Raw genomic sequence first — 14,184 nt, forward strand, 5'->3', positions numbered from 1 at the left:
GGTTTAAAGCAGCATGGAGCAAGCGGGTGCCCAAGATGTACCCATAGTGGGGCGGGCAGCATTAGCTTGCCAGCAAATACAGCGCCCTCCCACGAGACCTGCAAACACCGACGTTTTCAGCGCTGGAGGGCACAGCGATGCTGGCGTGATTCCAGTCGGGTCGCAGCCCACCATGTTACAGCCCCTGTGCCTGCCGTTCTGATATTCTGTTCATTACTGACAACTAAACTTCAGGGTACAGATGGTCCCCAAGAGTCTGTCAGTGTCCACTTCCAGTACTTGGAAAATAAATCAGAAACAGGTTTTCCTCTTGTTTTCATTTTGTAGCAGAAATAATAACACAATTTTGAGGCCTTTTAATTTATAAAGTTACACATACATTAGTATAGCTCAAGGTACATCTGTGGAATTTGCTGCCTCAGAGAGCTGTGGAAACTGGGACATTGAATAAATTTAAGATAGAAATAGACAATTTCTTAAACGTTAAGGGAATAAGGGGTTATGGGGAGCGGGCAGGGAACTGGAACTGAGTCCATGATCAGATCAGCCGTGATCTTATTGAATGGCGGAGCAGGCTCGAGGGGCCGTATGGCCTACTCCTGTTCTTATTTCTTATGTTCTTAAGTTCTTATGTACAATGACTTTTCTTCTTTCATATGGTAGTAGCAAAAGCAAATCAAAAGTCAATATCTAAGTTGGATATCCAGGCCAAAGCTCCCGGTGTAACAGCGTGGATATCTTGTAGGCTGCCTGTGAATTCCCTCTGAGCGCAGTGTTCAATGATGTGCTCCAGGGTCTGATTAGGAGCTCCACAGTCGCATGATGGGGAGGCTTTAATCTCCCACCTATGGAGAAGATGGCAGCATCGACCGTGACCGGTTCTGAGATGGTTGATGTTGATGGTTGTCCACTGTTTGCAAGGAAGGTTTGATCCTTTAGGTTGTACTGTGGGCTCCTTTATAAGAAATCCATTCCGTTTGTCGCAGTTCTTCATTAAGGCCGAGGGGAAATCGCTGAATGGCTTTGACGATGGTCCAAAATGGCCTTCTAGATTTGAGACGGATTGGTGGTAGGTTGTATTCTCTGGAGACGGCATATTCGCGGCGTAGGTGTGGTGGTGCAACAACTGCATTTATATAGCGCTTCTAACGTAATACAACCTCCCAAGATAAAGTCTGACCTCTTGGGTATTTTTGTGTATTTTAGTAAGTTAGCTGTCATGTTTTGAATGATTCTTCAATAATCATTTAATCATTGAAGTCTCTGAACGTATGTGCACGGTTCTGACCAGAGTAAAGCCTGTGTACCACTGGGCCCAGTAACAACAGCAGCAAAGAACTGGGCTCCGAACATTTTGGACACCGGCCGTCAGATCACAGCCTCAGGTGATTTAGGCTTTTCCACAGATGCAAGTTTTACCAGATTCCAGCAACTCAGCTGGGGTACGGAGAGATAACGGACTGGACCAAGGCTTCCTCCCAGCTTAAGTGTACCGCCTGGAGTTAAGTGAAACAATGGCATTGGTGTCCCCATGAAAATATTTGTGGGTGGAACAACTACAGTGTGAACACAAGCAAAGTACATTTTCAATAATTTCAGGTTTATTGTTTTCATTAATAACTGAGCTGGAAATTGTTAAACTTCTGTGCTCAAAGGAAGACTTTAATCGCCATACACAAAAGAAAGATTACCTCAGTGAACACTGTGTCCTAATAAAAACATCTCACGCTTGATAATAAAATCAGCGTAGGAAGATCTTTCTCACCATCCCATAGTTATTTGGCCTATTGTACAGATAGTAAAGAAAATAAAGAGCTCTTCGTGAATATACAAGTGGCCACTTGAATCAATGAGCTTCTTAATTTCAACTCCCTAGAATGCATTTTTAACTGAAGTACCTATTTGTTGCAACTCGCTTTATATTCATCAGTCACATCACACAAGGGCTACAATTTTAAAATATTTTATATATTTTGTAAACCTCATTTGATCCCTTGTTTATATAAACTGAACGTAAAGGTTTCATGCTCTTTTCTATAATACAACTTCCTCAAATTAAAATTTCTGTATTAACGTTAAATATTTTTTGAATGTATTTTGGCCGAGGGGTACCACAGGTTGTTTCTCTAACGTGCTGTAACAATGGAATGGGGGAGTTCTGATTTGTATCCAGGATTCTTTTGGCACGGAGCTCCCAATGTTGTTTGGGTTGTCGGAAGAGAAGAGGCTCCCAGTGAATGTCAGGATTGGAGGAAACACCAGATGCCAAGGCTGCTCTCTCACGCCTTCTAGTGGACAGTTGGAGGGCAACATAGACAGTTCAGGGAACACATCACCTGCCTCCCCTCACCGCTGGGCAATGGTTCTTAGTATCGGGATCCAAAAAGAAGGAGAACTAGTAACATCTTGGAGGAGGAGCAATGAGTAAAATGTGACTGTGCAGAAATGTAAATAACCATAGAACATTTCCTGATTTAATTAATTAAACTAAAAAACAACTCTTTTAGTTTGGGAGAGAAGTGATTCTACGGACTAGAACCTCGTCTCGGGCAGCAGGAATGGAATTGAATATCAGGCGTTGTGTATAACGGGTGGCCAATTCGAGGTTGCCCATATTGTGCCACCTCCTGAGACAAATTTCTCGGCCTACATCTTTTAGGTTCAGCAAAACTGATGAAGGATGATTCTTATAAAGATAAAAAGGTCTGGTCTTGTGTGGCAGTACACAACAAAACTCAATAAAATCACAGGTCCAATCGCTGGTCTGTGCTGTGTTAGCTGATCTAAGCTCGATCAAAGGGCCTAGAGGAGCACCACAATGAGTCTTAATGTACCCGGGCAATGGAGGGGACAATTAGCCAGGGTCCTTGCTCCCAATTGCTCAGGTCAGCCCTGTGTGGAGGCTTGGCAAGGACACAGTCAGGCTTGACTGTAATGACCACCATAACCTGCCTAGGCTCGCAACTGGAGAATAGTTCTTTGGACCATAGGTTCTCTGCCTAACTTCAAATCTGCCTGCCCTGGTTCTCAGCTGAGCTCCCGGCTGGAGTGCAGTGCCATTTTTGAGAATTCCTTGCAGAAGAATTACGAGCAATTAGAAGGAAGCCTCTTGTCAGTTAAATCAGCGGAATTAGTTACTATGGTGCCATCAGCCTATTCTATCCATATCTCCGAGACAAAAAGGGTTACATGAAATTGAGTTGCGATGTGAGAAATGAACTGGGTAGATTGGTTACAATAAATGTAGAAATCACCAAATTGCTGCATGATGTGTACTAGGTACCATTTAGAGGAGAGTGGTCATACTATACCCAAATTTTGAAATAAACTAATGCAGTCACTCAACATTTTTAATACCAAGTGGCATTGTGTTATTGCAGAAGAATAAATGTTTGGAACATGAAAGTAATAGATTACTGCTTGAGACAATTCAATGTACTAAAAAACTTCTACATATTGTTCGCTGAAACAAACAGTGCCTAGGAACATGGGAACATAGGAACAGGAGTAGCCCATACAGCCCCTCAAGCCTGTTCCACTATTCAATGAGATCATGGCTGATCTGCGTCCTAACTCCATATAGCCTTTGGCCCATCTCCCTTAATACCATTGGTAACAAAAATCTATCAGTCTCAGATTTAAAATTAACAATTAATCTAGCATCAATTGCTGTTTGCGGAAGAGAGTTCCAAACTTCAAACTTCCTAATTTCATTCCTGAAAGGTCTGGCTCTAATTTTTAGACTATGCTCCCTAGTCCGAGACTCCCCAACCAATGGAAACGGTTTCTCTCTATTGACCCTGTCTGTTCCCTTTAAAATCTCAAAAATTTACATCAAATCACCCCTTAACCTTTTAAATTCGAGGGAGTACAACTCTAATATGTGTAAACTCTCCTCGTAACTTAATCCTTGGGGCCCTGCCTCATTCAGTGCCTCTTTTGCTTAGCTCATTGATATACTGCAAGTTGTAAGTGTTAAACGGACTGTATTATCCAGTCTCACTGTTTTGAATCTGATTACTCAAACACAATGTATAGAGATATTAGTCTCACTATGGATGGGGATCAGAGAGAGAAAACTGCACAAACATGTGGTGCAGCAATAACATTGTGAGCTACATAGAAAAATAGAAACATAGAAATTTACAGCGCAGAAGGAGGCCATTTCAGCCCATCGTGTCCACACCGGCCGACAAAGAGCCGCACGGCCCTTGGTCAGCAGCCCTGAAGGTTACATATAAATCTTTGAACAATGACAGAAAGGCAAAGAGCACCCAGCCCAACCAGTCCGCCTCACACAACTGCGACACCCCCTATAATGAAACATTCTACACTCCCCCAACCGGCAAAAACCAGATAAAAACCCAGGCCAATTTAGGGAGAAAAAAATCTGGGAAAATTCCTCTCCGACCCATCCAGGCAACCGAAACCAATCCAGGAGACCACCCTGGCCGTATTCGATTCCCTGCAGTACTTACCATTATATCTGCGCTGGCCAACAAAAGGTCATCCAGTCTAATCCCAATTACCAGTTCTAGGTCCGTAACCCTGCAGGTTACTGCACTTTAAGTGCCCATCCAACCATCTCTTAAAAGTGGTAAGGGTTTCTGCATCCACCACACTTCCAGGCAACAAGTTCCAGATCCCCACAACCCTCTGCGTAAAGAAGCCCCACTCAAATCCCCTCTAAACCTTGCACCAACCAACTTAAAGCTATGCCCCCTCATAGTAGCCCCCTCCAATGGAAATAGACCCTTACTATCCACTATGTCCAGGCCCCACAATATTTTGTACACCTTCTTCACAGGTGGACCTGGGCAGCAACCATTGGTAGGTTATTTGACTACAGCTCAGCTCTGAACCCCACAGTGAAGGTGGTTGGAGATAGTTGACTCAGGAGGAAAGATTCGTCCCCTTAGCACCATCCGGTAGCACCAGTAGATGGTGCTAATGCGGCATTGAGACCAGTATCAACGGGGCAAGGCAAATCCAGCTCCGCACGCCAAATCGGGACCACCCCCCTCCCTCGCCATAATGCTGGCTGCCAGGATCCTCAACGCCAGGGAGATCATGGCATCAGTGAGTGTGCAATGCTCCCTGAACGCCTGATTTCCCAATTTTCTTTTAGCCACTTACCTCACCACCTGGAATAAACGTCGACAGGGAGAGCTAGCATGCCGCACTAGGAAGCCGACTGCAGGGACGTTATTTAAAGGAATCATCAGTAATCATTCGCACTTGTCGGCTTAGTGCAGTTTCAGTGTCCTTTTGTTCGTTTCAGCTACTGCAACAGTTTCATTGAGTAATTTCAAGCTTCTTTTATATCAGGAGTCTTGTGGCATGTACAAAGTGACTATATTTATTCTTCAAAGATTCAGACTGCAACACTTGGTAAGATTAATGCGGGCTGTACTGGCAAGCCACCTCGCCCTCCAGGATCTATGGCGGAGGGAGCATAGGCAGCGAGAAAGTCGGGAACATGTGCACAGAGAAAGGAGGCCGAGGAGGAAGAGGATGAGGAGAAAGAAGACGAGGAACAGGAGGGAGGAAGGAGGCAGCCAGACAATCAGTCTCCTGGACAGGCGATCTGTGATGTGGTGTGCCACCTCTCTCCACATAGTGTGGCAGACTTGTGGCTAGGGCCTCATGCCAGCTGGTGGGTACAGGACTGCCCGCCTTCTCTCCAGCGCTAAAACCAATGCCTCCAAAGCTTTTTGGGAAAACCTGCGGGCTCCCTCCCCGAGGCAAAGATCTGCCATGAGGATTTGGAAACAAGTGCTCCTTCTCCTTGTCCTTTTTATGGTTGTTGAGGCAGCTGCATAGCCAACGATGCTGAGAATGAGGTCCTGCAGTATCACTGAAACTCGCCTTTAACTAGTGAAAAAAGCCTGTGGCGATCATCAGTTGTGATTAGACTGCACCCGATATTGGTCCAGCCTTTAAGTGTAACGTCAATGAGCTTGGGTTTATAGACTTGATTGAAGACTCCAATCATTTTATTGAGCAGTGAGGACGAATGTTGCCTGCAGGCTAGAGCATTTCGCATGGCAATAATTCACCATTTTTTGTCCTAACTTGGCTATAACAGATTTCTAGCCCTGGAGTGTCAACTTACCAGATCCACATCAAATAAACTCACACGGCCTGGTCAATGAAATCAATGTAAAACACCAATTTGTGCAGCAGTGTGTGAACTCAATATAAGCTGACCAAAAAAGATATAAAATAATGTGTTAAAGTTCAAAACAAATCTTCATCAAATTTTACGCATTAATGTCCAGCAAAAAGCTTTGCAGACCAAGATCATTAGTGGAATATCAGGACTGGAGATTAGTGCAACTATTTCATAGCTTGCCTAATATTAAGATTGAAAATTGGGATTAGGGGAGCATAAAAATGGAAACGACGCTTTGTGCCAAGGTGCTCATTATAAAATCTGCCTCATATATATAGAAACATAGAAACATAGAAAATAGGTGCAGGTGTACGCCATTCAGCCCTTCTAGCCTGCACCACCATTCAATGAGTTCATGGCTGAACATGCAACTTCAGTACCCCATTCCTGCTTTCTCGCCATACCCCTTGATCCCCCTAGTAGTAAGGATTTCATCTAACTCCTTTTTGAATATATTTAGTGAATTGGCCTCAACAATTTTCTGTGGTAGAGAATTCCACAGGTTCACCACTCTCTGGGTGAAGAAGTTCCTCCTCATCTTGGTCCTAAATGGCATACCCCTTATCCTTAGACTGTGTCCCCTGGTTCTGGACTTCCCCAACATTGGGAACATTCTTCCTGCATCTAACCTGTCTAACCCCGTCAGAATTTTAAACGTTTCTATGAGATCCCCTCTCATTCTTCTGAACTCCAGTGAATACAAGCCCAGTTGATCCAGTCTTTCTTGATAGGTCAGTCCCGCCATCCCGGGAATCAGTCTGGTGAACCTTCGCTGCACTCCCTCAATAGCAAGAATGTCCTTCCTCAGGTTAGGAGACCAAAACTGTACACAATACTCCAGGTGTGGCCTCACCAAGGCCCTGTACAACTGTAGCAACACCTCCCTGCCCCTGTACTCAAATCCCCTCGCTATGAAGGCCAACATGCCATTTGCTTTCTTAACCGCCTGCTGTACCTGCATGCCAATCTTCAATGACTGATGTACCATAACACCCAGGTCTCTTTGCACCTCCCCTTTTCCTAATCTGTCACCATTCAGATAATAGTCTGTCTCTCTGTTTTTACCACCAAAGTGGATAACCTCACATTTATCCACATTATACTTCATCTGCCATGCATTTGCCCACTCACCTAACCTATCCAAGTCACTCTGCAGCCTCATAGCATCCTCCTCGCAGCTCACACTGCCACCCAACTTAGTGTCATCCGCAAATTTGGAGATACTACATTTAATCCCCTCATCTAAATCATTAATGTACAGTGTAAACAGCTGGGGCCCCAGCACAGGACCTTGCGGTACCCCACTAGTCACTGCCTGCCATTCTGAAAAGTCCCCATTTACTCCTACTCTTTGCTTCCTGTCTGACAACCAGTTCTCAATCCACGTCAGCACACTACCCCCAATCCCATGTGCTTTAACTTTGCACATCAATCTCTCGTGTGGGACCTTGTCGAAAGCCTTCTGAAAGTCCAAATATACCACATCAACTGGTTCTCCCTTGTCGACTCTACTGGAAACATCCTCAAAAAATTCCAGAAGATTTGTCAAGCATGATTTCCCTTTCACAAATCCATGCTGACTTGGACCTATCATGCCACCTCTTTCCAAATGCGCTGCTATGACATCCTTAATAATTGATTCCATCATTTTACCCACTACCGATGTCAGGCTGACCGGTCTATAATTCCCTGTTATCTCTCTCCCTCCTTTTTTAAAAAGTGGGGTTACATTGGCTACCCTCCACTCCATAGGAACTGATCCAGAGTCAATGGAATGTTGGAAAATGACTGTCAATGCATCCACTATTTCCAAGGCCACCTCCTTAAGTACTCTGGGATGCAGTCCATCAGGCCCTGGGGATTTATCGGCCTTCAATCCCATCAATTTCCCCAACACAATTTCCTGACTAATAAGGATTTCCCTCAGTTCCTCCTCCTTACTAGACCCTCCGACCCCTTTTATATCCGGAAGGTTGTTTGTGTCCTCCTTAGTGAATACCGAACCAAAGTACTTGTTCAATTGGTCCGCCATTTCTTTGTTCCCCGTTATGACTTCCCCTGATTCTGACTGCAGGGGACCTACGTTTGTCTTTACTAACCTTTTTCTCTTTACATATCTATGGAAACTTTTGCAATCCGTCTTAATGTTCCCTGCAAGCTTCTTCTCGTACTCCATTTTCACTGCCCTAATCAAACCCTTTGTCCTCCTCTGCTGAGTTCTAAATTTCTCCAAGTCCCCGGGTTCGCTGCTATTTCTGGCCAATTTGTATGCCACTTCCTTGGCTTTAATACTATCCCTGATTTCCCTTGATAGACACGGTTGAGCCACCTTCCCTTTTTTATTTTTACGCCAGACAGGAATGTACAATTGTTGTAGTTCATCCATGCGGTCTCTAAATGTCTGCCATTGCCCATCCACAGTCAACCCCTTAAGTATCATTCGCCAATCTATCCTAGCCAATTCACGCCTCATACCTTCAAAGTTAGCCTTCTTTAAGTTCTGGACCATGGTCTCTGAATTAACTGTTTCATTCTCCATCCTAATGCAGAATTCCACCATATTATGGTCACTCTTCCCCAAGGGGCCTCGCACAATGAGATTGCTAATTAATCCTCTCTCATTACACAACACCCAGTCTAAGATGGCCTCCCCCTAGTTGGTTCCTTGACATATTGGTCTAAAAAGCCATCCCTTATGCACTCCAGGAAATCCTCCTCCACCGTATTGCTTCCAGTTTGGTTAGCCCAATCTATGTGCATATTAAAGTCACCCATTATAACTGCTGCACCTTTATTGCATGCACCCCTAATTTCCTGTTTGATGCCCTCCCCAACATCACTACTACTGTTTGGAGGTCTGTACACAACTCCCACTAACGTTTTTTGCCCTTTGGTGTTCTGCAGCTCTACCCATATAGATTCCACATCATTAGCAATAAATTCCATTGTAGGATAGTGAACTCAGAATAAGCACCTCAAACCTGTGGCTTCATTATTTGAATTGCATGCTTTGCTTTTATAGACTTCCACACTACTATTCACAATTACCTTTCTCCTTTCTGAACTGGTGCATTGTGCATATTGAATCAATAGTGCAAAATCAATCAATGGTGAATGAGATTGAGAGCTTATTGTCAGCCAGGACTGAGAAAGTAGCATGCTTGCCTCTGAGTCAGAGCGTTGTGGGTTCAAATCCCATTCCAGAGCCTGGAGCACAAAAATCTAGGCTGACACTCCAGTACTGAGGGAGTGCTACACTGTCGGAGGTGCTGTCTTTCAAACCGAAGCCCCGTCTACTCTGTCAGGTGGACCTAAAAGATCCTATGGCACTATTCGAAGAAGAGCGGGGGAGTTATCCCTGGTGTCCTGGCCAATATTTATCCCTTAATTAACATCACTAAAGCAGATTATCTGATCATCATCACATTGCTATTTGTGGGAGCTTGCTGTGTGCAATTTGGCTGCCGAGTTTCCAACATTACAACAGTGTCTACACTCCAAAAAATACTTCATTGGCTGTAATGCACTTTGGGACATGTTGAGGTCGTGAAAGGCGCTATATAAATGCAAGTCTTTCTTTTCTTTCTTTGGAAGCGCGAATAGTTAAACAAATAAATTCCACTGTCAGGCAGAGCAGTGTATAAGCTTCTAAAAGCCCAGAACACATCTGAAGTCACCAATGAAGAATTATTATCAAACCTGGTTTCAAATTCAAACCAGCACCGTGTGAATTCCAATGCAGCTATTAGTGTGTGAAGGCACATCCTGTTCTCACAAAGGGGAGTTTAGTCATCAATGTGCATGACTAGCATCTGATGTTAGCTAGTAATCCATCCCTTCCTCCATCATACTGTATATTCAAACTCTATAGCAATGAACACGACACCAAAAACCCAAGTGGCTACAAGCATTCCAGGTATTTGAATGTGATGCCAGTGTTGACTCTGAAGGCACTGCAATGGCTAATAAGGTGTCATCCTGTACCAATGGCTGCCAATCTGGTTTGAGCAGTTTTTGAACCCCTAAAAAAAAATCCTGGGATGAAAAGGACGAATAAACATTCGAATTCTGAGATCCAACGTCCAAGTCCCAGTGGGCGGCACGCGAGTCAGACGACCACGTGTGTTATGGGTTTTGTTAATCTCTAAGCAAGGAATTGCAGTCAGGAGAGCTGGAGGAAATACTGCGGCCCACCTTTGGGAAAAACAGAGGCTTTGTCCATCTCTTGCTGCAGACACACCGCCCATTAGCTGAGTCAAGGAGCAGGGAAGTGCTGTTGCTAAAGATCATGAGGAAACTAGCAAACTGTTCTATCATCCTCCTTGCTGATGGTGGCAAGCGATCATAATTGAGGAGTAAGTAAAATGAGAGGCTGAAACAACAGTAAAAACTGCATTCAAAACCAATATTTGACAGTACTGTACACAGCAAGCCGCTGGAGGTTGCATTATACAGTCAAGCCTAATTAGTAGTATCAGTTCAGTTGTTACAGACCTTAGAACCAAACTTTGTTCCTACGTGAAGTTCCTCTAAAGCCTGTGGAGGTCACTCTCAGATAAGACAAATGTCTTCATAACATATCCCCCACTTAAAACAAACAAGTTAGCAACTCCATGAGAAAGCTGTTCCTGTTTAAACAAACTACACAGCTGTGGCTGGTTTTGGAATCAGCAGAGACGCCCAATAATATTTAAATCTTCCGAATGTGAATCTCGTAAATAAAGGAACAACTGTAGGCAGCACAGTAGCAGGAATTCTCTTCCCAGCGGCCTGTCAATGAATAGTCAGGAGAGGGAGCTTGCAGTACAATGACATGCCCTCCCACCATAGAATTACTGTTGTGGTCTCACAAGTTTGCGACGACAAAGTTTTAATGTACATTGGCAGCCGTTCTCCTTTAACTTTTCTGAGTGGCTTTAATGGTTATTTTAAGCACCATCTTGAAATCAACGTGAATGTGTACAAACTGATTTTTCTGCATGATTGGAAATAGGGTTGTCACCTGTCCAATTGCTTTTTTAGGGGGGAGGTGGAGACATTTATTAAGAGTGTTGACATGTGCAATTGATTTTCAGCAGTGGCAAAGCAAACTTCACAACTCAATCCCAGATCCTATCCCGGTCCCATCCCCATCTTGTCCCCACATCCAGTTTTTGACTTGACAGCCCTAATTGGAAGCTCTTTGTGTAGCATATGGCCGGGGTTGTCTACGTCTGTGCTTGACAGCCCATGATTTTCCCGTCCATTAAAATGAATATGGGGGGCGGGGAATGGCAGGTTGGCGACGCACAAGTGCTTAAAACCACTGCCGTATAAGTTTAGGGAACGTACGCAAGTTCTGTTTATGAAATGCAATCTTCACAGCCCAGAGAAAAGACATAATCCAGCCTTTAAATTGATCAGTCCTTACGACCCTGATTTATGTTAGTTTTGTTTCCGCAGTCAAATGACTGTCTCCTCACTATCCATGGTTCAGCTTTTATCTCACTAATGAATCCTGGAGTCAAATGCCATGATAGCTTCTACAGGGATTCTGCAATTATTTTCCATTGGATGCTTTACAAATGTTAAATAATGAGACATGCAGGAAAGTTTTCCTTCGGCTCAGTCACATCTGAATGTTGCTACCATTGATCTGAGGCCCGGGCTGCTGTTCCTGAATAAACATGATGTCATTTTAATTTCATTCACATTCCTGCCAGACAGCTGCTGTCAACATCACAGAGTAAAAATACCAACTTGCTTGTGGCAGCTGCCATTTGAGGCACTTTGTACAGTGGCTCCCAAAAATCTGTGCAGTCATTCACAGGTTACACTGAGCATGCTCCGTCTTGGCAAGAAATGCAAACCTCCAGGTATTGCAATGCATGTCACAAGATAGGATCCACATACTGTTATCATCAAGATGGCAACAGAGCTTCAAATAAATTGCTTGGCATGCAATGTTTTTTTTAAATATATTTGTTCACAGGATGTGGGCGTCGCTGGCAAGGCCGGCATTTATTGCCCATCCCTAATTGTCCCTTGAGAAGGTGGTGGTGAGCTGCAGTCCTTGTGGTGAAGATACTCCCACAGTGATTTTGTCACAGCGGTTTGCCAGGCCATTTCAGAGAGCAGTTAAGAGTCAATAGATTGCTGTGGGTCTGGAGTCATATATAAGCCAGACCGGTTAAGGGTGGCAGATTTCCATCCCTAAAGGATATTAGTGAAGCAGATGGATTTTTACCACAATCCGGTAGTTTCATGGTCACCATTACAGATACTAGCTTTTTTTTAAATTCCAGATTTATTTAATTAACTGTATGTAAATTACCCCAGCTGCCCTGGATTACTAGTCCAGTAATATAACCATTATGCTACCATACCCCTACACTACCGTACAATAACTCATGGCAAATTATCCTTGGCAGCTCAGAATATTAATGTGGGGAAGGTGGGGGTCAGAGGAGGCCAAAGTTGGTTTTGCTGTAAATCTGACTGTAATTATATACATATACTCGCACAGTCCTTCTGTATATATGCACACAAAAGCAAGCAAACTATTGGTCACTAATGATGCTGGCAGCTTCATGACAGTTAGACTATTGGAAGTTGAAAGACCAAGTTAGTGCTTGCTATGTTTGGTACCAGCTGTGCTTCCTACTGCCTTCCATGAGCCGAGTCCATGGAGTCATCTGCTCAGCCAGAAGAGGCGAGGACCCAGGGGCAGCACGGGCCAGCCCACACTGCGATATGTGCGCGCACTTGGTCCGTGCGGTAGAGCTGGTCTCCAGTCGTCTTGGTTAACCCTTGCTACTGGACCAAGACCTAGCTCTGTCAAGCCCATGTGGTGGCTGGTGTGCAACGGCCACCACATGTTAAAAAATCCATGCACAGGCATCTTCCACTCTTCAATATGTAGTTCGGGATCTGGAATTTTAGGTCCTTCATTGGACACCCGTGAACTTATCCTTTTTTTGGCGTGGAAGCAAGTCATCCTCATTTCGAGGGACCACCTATGATGATGAAATGGCAACGGCAGAACCATTACCAGCACTTGCTGTTTGATAACATTACCACCCCTTGCACCATCGCTAACTATTTCCAGATCAGCAACCTGAAACGTTAGCTCTGTTTCTCTCTCCACAGATGCTGCCTGACCTGCAGAATATTTCCAGCATTTGCTCTTGTTAGTTCAGATTTCCAGCAGTATTTTGCTTTTGATAGGCGTGGTTGGGAACTGGCGCGTCCAGCTCACGGCCTTTTTCTGAGCTGTTCTACCGGGTTTCTGCTGGAGTCAACGGCAGGAGTTTGGTGGAGTGACCAGGGTAACTCTTATGGAAGCAAGTCATCCTCAATCGCGGGACCGCCTATGATGGATGATAATGCTTAATCTCCAGCATATTTCTTCTTCCTTCTCCAATGTCAGAGATTGGTTGTTACCAGGTTTCAACAACACCCTCCAAATATACACACCGCACACAGGTAAATGGAAGCATATAAACAGAAATGCACGTGTATACACACACAAGGAGAGCATTTAGGATCACTGGGCATTCCTTTGAATCAGCTTTCACCATCACACATATCCTGGTTTCCCTTGCGAGCTTGAACTGGTCCTCCAAAGGGAATAGGCAGGCTGTTCAGTCCCTATAGCGATTCTCTTTGAGGTAAATGCACTTCCTCTTGTCTTTTTTTCTCTACACACTGTTGATTTATGTCCTAAGGCTAAAAAAAAAAGTAAGGTCTCGTGACTTTATTACTCCACATAATGATTTAGACTTTTTAACCTGAAAATTAATTGTACTAAAAAGACTTACATTTATATCACGCCTTTCACAACCACTGGACGTCTCAAAGCACTTTACAGCCAATGAAGTACTTTTTGGAGTGTAGTCACTGCTGCAATGTGGGAAATGCAGCAGCCAATTTGCACAGAGCAAGCTCCCACAAACAGCAAAGATAAGTTATACTGTTTTTGTTACGTTGGTTACGGGATAAATATTAGCCAGGACACTAGCTAGCTCCCC

Source organism: Pristiophorus japonicus, chromosome 20, assembly GCF_044704955.1.
Source record: "Pristiophorus japonicus isolate sPriJap1 chromosome 20, sPriJap1.hap1, whole genome shotgun sequence".
NCBI classification, from domain to species: Eukaryota; Metazoa; Chordata; class Chondrichthyes; family Pristiophoridae; genus Pristiophorus; species Pristiophorus japonicus.